Source organism: Equus asinus, chromosome 11, assembly GCF_041296235.1.
Source record: "Equus asinus isolate D_3611 breed Donkey chromosome 11, EquAss-T2T_v2, whole genome shotgun sequence".
NCBI lineage: Eukaryota > Metazoa > Chordata > Mammalia > Perissodactyla > Equidae > Equus > Equus asinus.
The window spans coordinates 29,331,357-29,347,964 of NC_091800.1; the positions used below are offsets into that span (position 1 = coordinate 29,331,357).

At 37.9% G+C, this 16,608-nt stretch overlaps 1 protein-coding gene across 1 annotated transcript in view; it reads right to left on the reverse strand.

The window, feature by feature from the left end:
- Positions 1 to 16,608, reverse strand: part of GTF2F2 (general transcription factor IIF subunit 2) — a 149,707-nt gene that overhangs the window by 44,624 nt on the left and 88,475 nt on the right. The window lies entirely within an intron of this gene.

The window sequence follows — 16,608 nt, forward strand, 5'->3', positions numbered from 1 at the left end:
CCAGGCCCACTGTCAGGTACTGTGGCAGAAACCAACAGAACAAGCCACAAGCTGGTGGAGGTGTGGGCGAGACAGACTAATACCCAAAGAAAAGAGTTTCTTGAAATTCTGAGGACTCCTCACCATTCCTGGAATTTGCCATCTTCATCTCTACCCTCCATTCCTCCTTTTTTTGCATGGTAAACTCCTCCCTGGGCCATCACCTCCCCAGCAAAGCCATCCCTTCCTCCCTAGGTGGCTGCTCCATGTCTCCTGTACTTTACTCATCTCTCTCTTGCCACTCTCAACAGAGGACTACCGTATTCCCACAGCCACCTAAAAAGCGAGTGTGGCAAGCATCATAACAGGACAAACCATCCAGTATGTCACTCAACTACATTCTACCTAACAAAGAACGTCTATTACTGTCAGGGACTACATTAACTACTAATCTACACTCCTTTTAAAGTCCATTAGCAAAAGCTTTAATAGAAATCTTCAATGAAAGCAAATGAAGACAAGACTATCAGAGAGGAAACCTAACTCAAGTAAAAGTTTTGTGATACTGGCTTTTTAAAACAGTTATATTGAGGTATAACCGACACACAATAAACTGCAGATACTTCAAGTGTACAAGTTGACAAGTTTTCACACACAAATATACTTGTGAAGCCATGTGCTATTTGTTTTAGAAAAACTGCCCAGCCTTACAACCTATGTTCCTCAGTGATGAATTCTGTTTTTCCCATGGAGGAATCAATAAACCCAAACTGAATATATTTTTTAAAAAGTTACTGTCTATCTCTGATCAACAATCTCAGGAACTTAAGGACAGAGAAGTTCTATTCTACATTTTTAATAGAATGATAACTATGGATATATATATTTATACAAAACTCTTCTAAACTGCATATGCTAATGAAATGCTTTTAAAATGTCAGTATACATTTGCCAACAATATAATTACATACTTTAAGAAAAGAGAAGCAACTGAACAATGATAGACTAGAAATAGTGCAAATATACAAAAGTAGCTTTCCTATATTTCAGCTACATAGTATTTTTTAAAGGAAAAGTATTTACAATAGCCACAAAAATAAATACACAGGGCAACCCTTACCAAAAGTATTCCATCCTATATGAAGAAAATGACACTGTTACTGAAAGATACAAAAGAAGGCTTTAAGAAATGGAGGGGACAACTGTGTTTCTGAATGGGAAGATTAAATATGCTAAGAAGCTGATTATTCCCAAATAATTTTACAGGTTTAAAACAAAAATTTTTTTACTGGAATTTTTTGAATTTGGAAAAAGAACTGTTCTAAAATTGACATGGAAGACTAAACAGGTAAGAAGAATTAAGAAAAATTTTTTAAAAAAAGAATAATGGGGAATATAATATTCTAGAAATTAAAATACATTATTAAGCCACAATAATTAAATGGCACATTTCTAATACAAAACTAGAATAATGAAGCAGAAAAGACTGCTTAGGAACAGATCCTATGATGTGTAAGAATGAAATTTATGATAAAGCGGTATCACATACCTCTGAATAAGGGAAGAGAAAAGAGGCAAAGTTCTATCCTGTAGGATATGCTCACAGGGAAAAGTGTCAAAAAGAAAGGCAGGCTTAAGAGACGTACAGTGAAATACACCCAATAGTATACTCTGGAGCTATGGTTTACAACATGACATACATTCTCAAATTTATTTCTGATTAGTAATGCGATCACATGGTATAGAATTCGTAAGGTACAAAAGGATGTATGATTAAAAATAAGTCTCCCCCAAACATCCAGATCGTCCTCTGGGGGTACCCACTGACACCATCTCTTGTGCGTACTTCAAGACGCACTCAACGACACTTCAGTTTTAAAGAAATCATTGGGTTGAAATGTTTTGCCTTTGCTCTAGCTCTCAAATAACGGCTGTCTTTGGGAGACAGCTTGTCATAGGACAATGTCATTCTTGTGGAAAAGATTAACTGTTGGTGGAGTATTTAAGAGATGAGAAATTACCATACTCAGATTTAATCATAGTTTTCAGTCATTTTATCTCAACATAAAGGTAACAAGTAGAAACATAAGCCGGTGATTTAAAAAAATAGACTTCTGAGATACTTTAGATTACAGATGGAATAGCAATCAGATTATAAACACAGCATTATATTGCTCTTGTCCAGATATTATCTGAAAACTGCGCCTCCTTATTAAGAATTCCGTATCTGCTAGACTAGTATTTCTCAAAATGTGCTCTGAGCACCACCTATATCAGAATCATTGGATTGCCTGTTGCATATTTCTGGTGCCAACTTAAGATCTACTGTGTCAAAAACTCTGGGGGCCGGGTCCTGGAATCAATATTTTTAACAAAGTTCCCAGGTGATTTGTATACACACATCAAAGTTTGAGAACAACTGGGTACTATACAAGCCCCATAAACACAAAAACCCTGTCTTTCTTATTCATTGTAGGCATACATTGTGCCTAGCACAGTGCCTGACAAAGAAGGTATCCCATAACATATGTTGAAGGTTTAATGAATGTATATGGGGATTGAGTGCAGAACATCTTGATTTGTTGCCAACACTTGACTGATTTTGAAACTGCATGCTTCATCCATGATAGAAATTTGAATAAAGAGCAGAGTAACAAGCTTTGGCAATCAACAGCTTAATAGAGTTCATTTAGTTGTATGACTCAGTTTCACAGCAAAGCCCGTGGAAAATGTCAGGGAATTTAATTAGCAATACTTTATTATACATCTGAGTTTCAGATAGATGGTACAAGAGTATCATGTTAATAACAAGTGACCCAAAGGAAGGGTTCCAAAATGAGAGAGTCTACATATTTTCTATTTTGTAATTTATTAAATACAGTGACACCTGGCCAACCCAGAACCAGGAAAGAAGCAAAAAGAGCATCTCAGTAACCACAACAGATGTCACAAGGCCAAGAATGACAGCTCTGGGCATGTGACTCATAGGTGAACCCATTAGACCTTCGCTCAGTCTATTCAGGCTTCTTTTACACACATTATTCATTCTAATAGAATTTTCAAACTGGTTTCCTAGCTCACAGGAGATTAAAAACACTAAATCAGAACGAAGAGAAGGAGCTGCAACAGACAGTAACACAGCAACATGACAAAATGATAGCTGCTAAGAGGGGAGTGAAAAATTATATAAAACAATCAAAATAACTCAAAGCATGATACTCTGTGGCCATCTTGTGAAAGAGTAAATAACCCTACTCTTCTTGATAGTATCTGAAGGCATCTACCACATAATTAAAAAATAGGTGTTTATAAGAAAAAAACAAGTTAAAGGAGGGCTAAATCATGTTCCCAATAAACTCTGAATATGAGGTATGGATATAGGTACAATATGGAATATATTTTAGAAAGATTTGCATGCATTAAAGCTAATTACAAAATTTTAAAGTTACAAACTTTTAAAAAGAATTTAGTAAGAACCATTTGGAAAACTCAACTATTAGAAACAACTCATTTCTCTAGAGTTACAGGAAGAAAAAAGATATTAATGTACCAAACCAACAGAGGTAATTCTTAAAACATGTTCTTGAAAAAAATAATTTCAGTTATCTCTTTTTTCACACGGTTAGCAAGAGTTATTTTTATTTTCTCTATTTGAAGGACTGTATAGCATATATACTGTCACTTAGTCATGATTTAGAATCCACATGGGATTATTGCTGGAAGTCAGGGTGCTGTATTCTATGAATTACTTTCATCTTGAAGGATAAATTTTTATGAAAAAGAAATATCTAAAGTATATATTAAAAAAACAGTGCTACTGAAATGCACTAAAGAAAACACAAATAGAAGTCTAAACTCCTAGTAATTTAATGAGCTGCAATAAAATGCCATATGGCATTCAATGTAATTATGTAATAAGTACTGAAAATCCTGTGAACAATAGCATTTGGCCATCACCACACCCACCCCCTCCAAAATTAGTCTGTACCAGACAGTACTGGCAAACAACAGAGTCGTAAACTAATTTTAAATATTTCACATTCATTTTAGCCTTATAAAGTGTATGTGTGTGCCAGTGTTTCTCCTATACAACTGCATCATTTTGGTCTATGCAGTAAAGTGTTAAAAGCTAGAAGATCTTGTGTAGTTCATGAAGCAGATTTAGTATTTTTCCTTTTGAAACTACACAGAATGTTGCATATCAAAGAACAAATTAGGGGCTGGCCCAGTGGCGCAGTGGTTAAGTTCATGTGCTCCACTTTGGTGGCCCAAGGTTCGCCGGTTCAAATCTTGGGTGCAGACCTATGCACCACTTGTCAAGCCATGCTGTGGCAGGTGTCCCACATATAAAGTAGAGGAAGACGGGCAAGGATATTAGCTCAGGGCCAGTCTTCCTCAGCAAAAAGAGGAGGATTGGTGGCAGATGTTAGCTCAGGGCTAATTCTCCTTAAAAAAAAAAAAAAAAAAAAAAATCCCAAAAACAAAACTCGAAGAACAAATGATCCACAGTGAGCAACTCAAGGACAAGGAAAATGTCTTACTTACCTTTTTCTTCCTGAGTGTCTGGTACATAATAGGTGCTCAATGAACAAATGGGTTTACATAAATTTATGAAGCTTGGGCTGTGAAACCTTCGATACTATGGTGAAAAATACTGACTCTGAGGAGAAAACTCTGCTCACCCTATAATATTAACTTTAATTTCAACAGGTAATATAGCATTTTTAATTCCTTGTCCAAGCTACAATACATATAGTGTGTGTCATACCAAAGACACACCATTTTAAAGGAAAAGTGATTTGAGATTTTAAAATTAACTGGAATATTTGTGAATTAAATATAAGTTAATCAAACACCTAAAAAACTATTAAAATTTAACACAGGAAAAAAACCCCTGTTAATCTTCAGATAAATCTCCAAAATGTAAGAGGCTAAAAAGATTACGAAAAATATTCATTCATGCAACAAATATTTATTGAGCATTATCATGTGACGGGCACTATGGTAATAGGGACACTGTCAGTAAGTCATAATTAATAATTAATATACTGCCACACAACAAGTACTAACAATACAATAAAACTAGGTAATGGTATATCAAGTAACGAGGTGGGGGGGGTGGGGAAGAAGGCTACATTATTTCACTTAGGAGTGGTCAGTAAGGCCTATCTGAGGAAGTTACAATGTGACCTGAGAACTGGCTGATGGAAAGGAGGCTGAGCCTTAAGGTCTGGTGAAAGACTTGTACTTAGACTGAAACAAGAGCCCTGGGATGGAACTGTTCTTCTATCTGAGGGACAACAAATCAGCTGTGTTGGCTGCTCCCTAGTGAATGAGAGAGGAGTGTGGTAGGAGAAGAGGATGAAGAAGCTTCAGGATCAGATCACGTAGCGTTTGGAAGGCCAGATCATGCAGGGTCTTGTAAATTCTAAGCCCAGAAGTGGAATCTGATCTATGTTAACGACTCTGACCGCTATGTGAAGAACGGCCTAGAGGGGGAAGCAGGGAGCCACAGTTAGGAGGCTACTGCCATAGTAGAGGGAGGCCAGCTCCGTGGGCGAGCGCCCTGTGCAGTCACACTAGGCTTGCACTTGGAAGGGCCCTGCACTTGATTTAAAGCAGTGCTGTCACCATTCTGAAATTCTTAATAATTTATGAACAAGGGGCTCTGTATTTTTGCTTTGCAATAAGCCCTGCAAATTACATAGTCGGCCCTAAATACTGTATAGGTGAGTGAGGAAGGCAGCTTAGACTAGTGCAGTGGTGGGGTGGTAAGCAGCATGTCAGGGTGTAGAGAGTTGGTACAGCTGACAGAACTTGAAGATGGACTGGATGTGCCTTGTCAAGAAAAAAGGAACCACTGATAATTCCCAGGTTTTTTACCTGAGGAACTGAGTGGAAATGGGGAAGACTGGGGGCAGAACTGCATTAGGGGTAGGAGGGGAGGTAACAACCAAGAATTCTATTTCAGGTATGTGAAGTTAAGACAGCTGTGAGACATCCAATGGCGCTATCGAGGGGAATGTTGTATACATGTGAGTATGAGGGTCAGGAGAGAGGTCTGGGCTGGAGATACAAATTCTGAAGTTGCCATGTAGTGTTTTTAAAGTGGATGGGATCATTTATCTAGACAAAGTAAGGGAGAAAGAATTCAAGAGATAAGCAGGAGCCACAAGGACGACTAAGACGACGAAAATTACAGAGAGTCACAGCAACCAAGGGCGTAGAGTGTGCCAAGGACAAAGCCCTAAAGGAGACCCAGGAACCTCCCTCAGAGTGAAATACGCTCAGTCAGTGACTCATTAGGTCATCTGCCTGTTTGGTCTAACGCTGAAATACCCTACAATCATCCCTCTGTCTACACTACCTACCATGCCATTCTACTACATTTCCTAAACACTCCTATTGATTCATCCCAGATTAGGGTGCGCTGTTCCTCCTAGACTCTCTCCCTCCCCCTCTTTATCTATTCAAAGTTCATGACTCCTTTCTCTGACTTTACCCTATCAGCATTTTCTGAAACCTGGTACTTACCACCTGTGCCAACCTCTCATACCGCATATAATAAATTATTATTTAATACCCATATATGATCCATTTCCCAAAACAGATAAGCTCTGGCTGCTTTTTAATGCTATACTGCTTACTATACAGTAGATGCTCAATAAATATCTGTTGAACAAATGAGTTCTGACACTTCGAAGCTATAAAATATGGGGAAATAAGAGAAGTAGATAAATCAACTTGTCATGCAACAGCTTAAAAAGGAATGACTCACTGTGATCAAAGTCCCGGGCAGCTTACAAGACAAAACGCATAAAACCTTAGTCTCATACCTTTCATTCCTCCTTTCATTCCACAAATATTTATCACGCACCTACTAAATGCCAGGCACTCTTCCAGTCCTTAGAGAAACACCAGTGAATAAAGGAGACAAAAGGTCTTGCCCTCATGGAGCTACGTGGGAATAATGTTCACTGGCATATTTTGCTTGTATAAGCTTACCAACACCTTCCTGTTTTTCCCACGTCTACTATTTTTCAGTTCGAAAAGTTTCTGCCTGAACATTATTACTAATTCCATCCTTTCAGTTTTCCTCAAACACATAACACATTACAAGAAGAGGGTTTGAGACATTCTGAGGCCTCCAAAGTCATAAAAAAAATCAGTACACAGTATAGGACAACTGTAATACTAGGGTATATTAAAGAGAAGGAGATCTTCAAAATTGCACACAACTAGTTCATCAAAACTACCCAAAGCAGGGCCGGCCCGGTGGCCAAGTGGTTAAGTTTGCACGCTCCACTTCGGTGGCCCAGGGTTTCACTAGTTTGGATCCTGAGTGCAGACATGGCACAGCTCATCAGGTCATGTTGAGGTGGCATCCCACATAGCACAACAAGAAGGACCCACAACTAAAATAAATATACAACTATATACTGGGGGCCTTTGGGAAGAAAAAGCAGGGAAAAAAAAAAAGATTGTCAACAGTTGTTAGCTCAGGTGCCAATCTTTTAAAAAAAAAACAAAAAACAGGGGCCGGCCCGGTGGTGCAGCGGTTAAGTTCTCACGTTCCACTTTCGCGGTCGGGGGTTCGCCGGTCCCGGATCCCAAGTGCACACATGGCACCGCTTGGCAAGCCATGCTGTGGTAGGCATCCCACATATAAAGTAGAGGAAGACAGGCACGGATGTTAGCTCAGGGCCAGTCTTCCTCAGCAAAAAGAGGAAGATTGGAGGCAGATGTTAGCTCAGGGCTAATCTTCCTCAAAAAAAACCAAAACACAAAACTAACCAAAGCATTACAGATTTCACATAAAATTCACAAAAGAAAAATAATAAATTCCATAGACATGTAAAATCAGTTAATATGATACTTCTGCAGAAATATGGACCTTTGAAATTTAATTAAGTTATGCTATCGAAGTTCACTTTTAAGTTGTAGGATCTGAAATTGGATAAAAATTCTAAACCAAAACAATGAAGCAGATATGTATCTTATATAAATCCTGTGTTATCCTGTTTATTGCATAATGTAATGCACCACGGTACTAACAATATTAGTTTAAGTTGTGGAGTATTAGGGCAAGGATCATCCAATACAAGGAAGGAGAGAAAGAGAACAAGCTCCCTTCCCTTTTCCTACTGATAAGCCAGGCAACCTTTTGAAACTACTAAGGCGAGAAGAGGCAGGCCATCATCTAATGCACTGGAATCAATCAGATCTGGGTTCAAATTCCAGCTTTGCCATTTACAACCTGTGAGCTTGGGCAAATCACTTAACCTCTCTACAACTCCGTTTTCTCATTTGTGAAAATGGAAATAAGATTAAAAAAGAAAGTAACTAAAATGAACATCTAATTAATATAATATGAACCCATTTAAGAGTGGGCGACCTACCACGCAGGCTAACCTGTCCTGCCTGAAAATCAGTTCCCCTAAGTAGTCTTTTAAAAATTTTAAACAATATCTTCTCTTTCTCTACTTACAAATTCAAGAGTTCTTTTTAAAAATTCAAGTTTTCCCTTTTTTTTTTTTTTTTTTTAAGATTGGCACCTGAGCTAACATCTGTTGCCAATCTTCTTCTTTTTTCTTCTTCTTCTCTTCCCCAAAGCCCCCCGGTACACAGTTGTATATTCCAGTTGTGAGTGCTTCTAGTTGTGGCATGTGGGACGCCACTTCAGCATGGCCTGATGAGCGGTGCCATGTCTGCGCCCAGGATCCGAACCAGCGAAACCCTGGGTCGCCGAAGCGGAGCGCACGAACTTAACCACTCAGCAACAGGGCCAGCCCCTCAAATTTTCTTTACAATACATCCCAGACAATTGTACATTAGAGTCTCAAGCAAGAGGGATACTATGTAAGGTGTGTATAAGTCAGGTCTTCTTGTACTTTGACAAACTATTAAGAGTATTTAAAGCCTGATCATCCCAAAGTCTAAATTAGCTCCTCCTAGTAATAAGCTAAAGGCTTGATTATTATCATTCCTACTGATTCAACGTATTAAATGGGAGCCTCATTTCCCAATAAAGGAACATTGGTATCTTTCCTTAGTCTTCAAGCACTTCAGGGAATCATAGACCAAGGGCTGAAAATTCCAGTGCCTGCGAGGACCAGGCAAGCAACTTAAATTTTAAGCCAGTTGGTAAGAAAATAGGACATGTAGGCCTGCAGCAAATTGGAGAGGTTTGCCGGTTTGCAGTACACAATGGTGCCACATTGAAGGGGCACATTCACATCAGAGACAGCAAAGATCTGTATAATTATTGTGACAATTTTCTGGCAGATGGCAGTAATGTCTTGTTTAACAAAATCTGAAAATTACCATTATTTTCTGACTGATAAAGATAAAAACACTTGATGAAGGACCATCTTTTAAAAATTTGAACAAAGGCACCATATGGACTAGTAATGATGGTCCTGATCCTGCCTAAGGGAATCTGGCCATCTCTGTGGGCCACATTCAGCAGCAAGTTTTAAATCTTCAGAACACATCTCCAAAGAATGCAGACAGGCCAACCTACCCACTTGGCCCAGGAAGCAGAGATGGTTGTCCCTGTGACAAGTTCCCCAGCAAAATTAAAGAACTACTCGAGTTTGGGTTTGGGGCCAAAATATAAACAGCATAATTTCAGTGACTTTTCTTCCTTTTCCATGGAAAAAAATCTGCCTACTCAAATACCTTAACAGGTAATCTAACGGCTATTATTTCACATTTAGTAATAAAAGGTTTAAAATCAAATGCCCAGTTTGACTCATGCCCATTCATTCTTAAAAATTATTCAGAATTGATAGAATAAAAAAGATCACAACTGAATAAAAAGTAGATGCCTAAAGACAGACATCACTAAGGAGAAAAAGAGGTAAAAAAAAAAAAAAAAAAGGAGATGCCAAATAATAAAGATAAACTTTCCATACTTCACAGTTTTGCCCAAGGTTAGCCTTGTTGATTTTCAACTGTGAGTGAACAAAGAGAAATTGTGTACTGAGGTATTTTTATCCTACAAAGCTGTGAGGCTTTGCAGAAACATCACCACATGGCAATACAGCCTCTCAGGACTTATAATTTGAATCTTAAACACAGCTAAATGCATTTTTAAGAGTATTAATTCGGGACAGATTCATTAATCAAGGTATAACTGTAAGTTCTTAACTTTAAAATGCTGGTTTTTGGTCAATTACTCTACCTGCATTTATTGAACATAAAACCGTTAGAACAAAGATGAATGACAGTTTATGTTCAGTCATAGCAGTTTGCTCTAGTCTAGAATGTCTAGAATACATTTCCTAACCAGCAGCACTTTCACTATTTGACTCTTATCTTTTAGATCTCATTTTAAAAGGTTAGCATTGTAGTGTATCCAAGCTATTCATGACAAGGATAATCTTACAACCCAGTTTATCTCGAACAGTTTACACTTGTCTCAGTGTGGCATCCACTCTGGTTAATGCCTGCTTTCATTTTCAAAAGTATCTGTTTTGAACAATAAATTACATGATTACTCTATTTATAATTCGTCTTGTACTTCTTTTTCTAAATATAAAGGGACATAGCTATAAGGTAATCATCCTAATATATAAGAAAGATCACTTATGAAAATAATTATTCTTTATGAAATTTATATATGGAAGAAGAGTCAAAATTACAAGTACTAAATACATTCAAATACTAGTTTAAAAGTAGTGAGAAGAGAATGCTTCAACGTTGTTATGGTGTTAAGCAAGAATTTTATTTGCAGAAACTTCTGTCGGCATAAATCTAGTTCATCCACATGAATCACATCACCCACAAATTACATAAAGATCTACTGAATGAGAAAGTCCTTTCCTCTTCCCTTATAATAAGACACTCGAAGGCATCTTTTACTGTAATATGGGCCATCAGGAATCTAGGAAGGTACAGCAATGGTAACCCTTCCCCAGGAAGGAATGTGAATTACAACTTGCTTCCTGCTGTCTAGTGTCTTAGAAAAGGTTCTGATTTTTCTCTTCTCCACCCCTCCAGAGCCAATGTTCTGTTCCCAGAGGGAAAGGCTTTTCTTAGGTTTTTGAAGAAAATTCACAAACACTAAAAGAATTAAAAATAAAAACTTGAGACAACTATTTCTAGATGAGTTGGTGACATAAACATGCAGAAGTTAAAAAGCCATATATTTTCCTCTTACTATGATTTTCGTACAAGAAAACACATATTAGGATGATTGTTTTACATTTATGTCCCTTTAAATTTAACAAAGTACAATATGAACTATAAACAGGGTGATTATATAATTTATCATTTGACTATTAATGAAAAACTCAAGATGCTTAAATAAAGTTACACTTAATAAAACAACATAAATTAAATAAATTTTAATTAGTAAATCAGATATGAGCTGATAGTAACTACATTTACCAACTCAAAATAAATTTCCTCCTAATAACACATCATTCAAATCCATCCAAATTTATGTCAGACAGAGAAAGTAATAGACAGAAGCAGTGGAATGTTTTTCCTTTTGTTTTTAAGGTTTTCTTGGTGGCTAAATGGATTCTTGCAGGATTTTATATTATGCAATAGGATTGGCCAAAAGAAAATTACACTGCTAGATTAATTTCTTTCTTGGCCTGAATTCCATCGATTTAAGAGTTTACATATTTCTTGGGTTTACTGCAATACTAACTAAATGGAAGACTCTACAAACTAACAGAATGTTACTTACATTTGATTAACATGGCAGTTATAATTCTTATAACATCTGGCTAATTTATCAGCTAAAATAGCAGAGATCTATAATAAGAATTTACTAGTAAAATTAAATTCCCACTAAAGTAACACTGATCATTCTTAAACAGTATTATTTATAAACATAAAATACACTTTGCAATATACCCATTTATGTTACTAAGAGTGTAGTTTACCTGCCATTTCCTAAAATATAGTAAAAACTCACTGATTAAAGGGGAAAAAAACCTCACTAAGTTAAGCAAAGAAAGAAAGGTCTTCTTTGATAAAAAAGGCTTTTTCTTCTAGTCCTTTGTAAATGGAAGACTACTCAATTCTTACTTTATATTTTGAACTTTTTTATTGCTGATGAAATGCTTCTGTATTTGTTTTATAATCACTTTCCCCTTCTCAAAGCAAGATATGCGTGTGTGTACATGTGCATATGAAAAATCAAGTTCAGGTTTCAAGTGCAGTTCTGAGTAAAAAAAAAATAAAGAAGCTGAACACTGCTGATTCTTATGTTTCTGTACCGAAGTTTGCCTCTTCTTTCTATTTCAATCCATTTCAACCCAATGAATACTCTTGGATATTTATTATTTGTAATGCACTATGCTAAGTGCTGAGAACACAGAAAGGAAAGAAAGGAGGGAGAGTAGAAAGGAAAGAAGGAAGAAAACAAAACTCACAGTCCCTGTTCTTATGAAGTTCATAATCTTGTAGAAGACGCAACTACGTACACCTAAAGGGTAAAAACATAGACATTTATATATCATTAAAGAAGAATAAACAAGTATGTGGGAATGTAGAAAAGGAGGAGGGGAGATCCTAACTGGAGAGGGGAGTGGAAGCTATGAGAAGATTTCACTGAGCAAGTGACACTTGGGTTGGTTTTAAAGGCTCAGAAGGATCTTGGCAGAAGGCAGATAAGGTATTCGAGGCAGAGGACGCAGCACAAAACAAAGGCCAAAGAGGTCAAAGTGCCTACACATCTGGGATAACTCGTAATGCAATAAAACTATCTCATATCTATGTGCAGGAGAATAGCTGAAAATGAGAAAAGTGAGACAAGAGCCAGATTATCAAAATGCCTGAATGTCATTAAAGAGCAGGGAGCCAGAAAGAGGCTGTGAAAAACTTGAAGCATATGTGTGAAATATCTACGTATAAGATGTCTCAAGTAATGAATTGCCAATTCTGTTCTCAAACACTTCTATTTTGATGTCACTTACATCCAGAAACCTGACTTTCCATTTTATATCAATAGCACCACCACATTTCTATTCCTCCCCCTACTATATTGTCAGGAAATAGATTTTTTTAGACAATCCCGTGTGTGTGTTTCCTCAGGTTCAAAGACTGTAAACTCTCTGGAGCAAGAATAGTATCTAGTGATTTTTTAAAATTAAGCCTTACTTTAGTGAGCACAGTAGGCATTCAAAAATGTTGAATAATGACAAGCAAAACACATGAGATACAACTTATTACTTAGATTACTTTCCTATTTCAATAATTTACCCATTGGGACTCTTCTTGCAGTTTAGGTACTTTCTGCTTCTTTAAGTTTTTATATAAACTGGAACCAGGATCTAAACTAAAATGGACATGAGGACTACAAGAACTCCCTGATCCCTCTCCCTTCATCAGTGTAAACTGTCCGGTGCAACAAACAAGATAGTATGGAGCCAATCTGGGGATTCACAGCGGGAAGTGCACCAAGGCCACAACACAAGGGCCACCACCATCAGTCTGGTCCTAGAAAAATTCCCTGTCACACAACCACTGAAGTTTGAGATGAGTTCATCAAGTCCTGTCAGCTCTTCCTCCAAATATCCTCAAAACCTGGTTTCTCATCTCCCTTCTGACTAGAACCACCTTGTCCAGTCATTCAGACATCTTGTACCCGGGTTATTACGTCAGCCTCTAGCTTATCCCTCTGCCGTCAGTCTTTACACTATGGCCAGAATGACCTATCTAAAATATACATCCCTTCGCCATCCATCCAGCTTAAAATTCTTCAGTGCCTCCCTAACAGCCATAGCACAGAAAGCCCAAATGTCTTACCATAGCATATAAGACTCTTTAACAAGTATATAAGACTAACATTTTTAACATTATCTCTTGTCATTCATTTACTCAACAAACATTTATTGACTACCCACTCCATAGCATGAACTATTCTAGACACTTGGCGGGAGGCGGGGGGGGGGGGTGGTCTATGAGTGAACAAAATAGGCACACACAAAAAGAGAAAACAAAAAATAAACCATGGGAGCTTAACCTGCACTGGGGCAAAGTTGGCAATGAACATAAGTAAGCAAATTATATAGTATATTAGGAGGTGATATATGCTATGAAGAAAAAACAAGTATAGACGGAAGGAGAGTAGTCAGGGTAGGCCTTATTGAAAAAGTAGAATTTGAGAAGAGACTTGAAAGAGGTGAGCAGGCAAGCCATGCAGTTATCTGGAGAAAGCATGTTCCAGGCAGAAAAGACTGTCCAGTGCAAAGGTCCTAATACGGAAGTGCACCTGGAGTGCTCATGAAGTGTTAGGATGGCAGTATGGTTGGGGCAGAGTGAATGAGGGGGAGAGAAGGAGATGAGGATGGGGAGAAGGGGGAGGCAGCTGTAGGGGTATCATGTAGGTCCCAGTAGACAACTGCAAGGACTTGGCTTTTATTCCGAGTAATACAGGAAGCATTGCTGGTGACATGTGAGCAGAGGAATGGCATGATTTGACAGATTTTTAAAAGAACCTCTCTGGCTATTGTGCTAACAACAGACTACAGAGGGTCAAAGGTGGAAGCAGGAACTCTGCTAGGAGGCTACTGCAGTGATCCAGGTGAGAAAGAATGGCAGATCATGTGGGTGGTGAGAAATGGTTAGCCTGCAGAAGTGTAGAAGGTACAGTCAATAAGATTGTTCTGACACACTGGATGTGGAGTGTGACAGAAGAGTCAAGAACAGTAATCAAAGTTTTTGGACTGAGGAAATGGGAGGACAGAGTTGGCATTAACTCAGATGAGAAAGACTTAGCAGCTGGTAGAGCCAGTTTTGGAGGAAAGACTGAGAGTTCAGTTTTTGTTTTTGTTTTTTGCCAAGGAAGATTTGCCCTGAGCTAACATCTGTGCCAATCTTTCTCTATTTTATATGTGGGTTGCTGCCACAGCATGGCTGACAAGAGGTGTAGGTCCACGCCTGGGATCCAAACCTGTGAACTTGGGCAGCCAAAGCAGAGTACGCTGAACTTAACCACTACACCATGGGGCTGGCGCCAGGAGTTCAGTTTTTGACATATCTGAAATGTCTACTGAACATGCAACCAGGCTTTTCTTTATATATCCAACAGGATATATGAGTTTGGAGTTCAAAAAGGAGGCCTGGATTGGAGCTTCTATTTATTCTGCCTCAAACAAATCCTGCATTCCAGGCTTGCAGAACTACACACAGGTCCTTAATGTCTTTCCCGAGTCTTTGTGCATGCATGTCTCTCTGTTTAGGAAGTTCTTAACTCCTGTCTTTTTCCACTTGTTCAAATAAATCTCAGCCTTCAAGACTTAAGTCATGTATCGTCTATCTTATGAAACTAACATGATTATCATTTCCTGAATCTCCCTGTTTCTTTAAGTCATTTAAGTAACTGAAATATGTAATGGTTGGTCGTTCAGCATACTCCAAAGGCTAAACAATTTTAATTTCTTTTTTGGTAAGAAAAAAGCAGCCATTTCATAAACACAGTAGGTGACTTGCCTGATCTCATCATCAGAAATCTTTAGAAACCTTTAAAGGAAATTAAGACCAGAGAAAAAGATCTTGGCAAGCAGCTCAGTAACCAGATTTTGCATTTTCCAATTTCAGTAGTTATTTGAAGAAGATAAATCTTCAAAAAGACTTGTATTATATAATAAACTTTATAGACAGAGAGAAACATCTTCTGCCTGTGTTCCAAAGTTATTTTCTGTTATAAAAAATTTTCATTTTGATTGTCACCCTTTTACTTGCCCTAGGGAGGCATTTAAATTGGAGGAATTACTGGACAAGAAAATCAGTCTCTTTGTTTCATTCCCGAAACACAGACTCTAACCTAATTGAGAAAAGGGGAAAAATTAAAACGATGATGTGAAATTTAGAGACAATCTAGCTCAGCCAGGCTCTTTCACAGACGAGAACACTGACACGCAGAGAGGCTGCTACGACCACTCGAACAGTGTGTTCTCGACTGCCAGTCCTGCGGGGCTACATCTGCTACAACGTCAGCTCCACCAGGGCACCATTTCTGTCTGTTTTGTGCACTCTTTCACAAAGTAAGTGCTGAATGAATGAATGAACTTCTAATTCTAAACTACATGGGGTTGAAATACATTCAATATAAACTATAAAACAAGTATAATACCTTTTTTTCAGGGTTTAAAAAACTGCTGGCTCTTTGAAAGTCATAAAACTTGGAGTATCAAGAATTTGCAATCATCTTTAAATATTAATTATAAAATGTTAACCACACACAAAAATGGAGGAGGGGGCCCTGAAGCAAACTCTCTAACAAAGTACTAAGTTTATAAAAAGTTCTCCATCGGGGCTGGCCCCGTGGCCGAGTGGTTGGGTTTGCGCGCTCCACTGCAGGCGGCCCAGTGTTTCGTTGGTTCGAATCCTGGGCGCAGACATGGCACTGCTCATCAAGCCACGCTGAGGCAGCGTCCCGCATGCCACAACTAGAAGGACCCACAACGAAGAATATACAACTGTGTACTGGGGGGCTTTGGGGAGAAAAAGGAAAAAATAAAATCTTTAAAAAAATAAAAAGTTCTCCATCGATCATGAGGAAAGGATGATATTCTAGCAACTATACTTGTTTTGCATAGTATAGTATTTTACATTCATATTCACTAGGAGAAAGTTATAGTCTTTGAAAATAAAAAAGTACTAAGA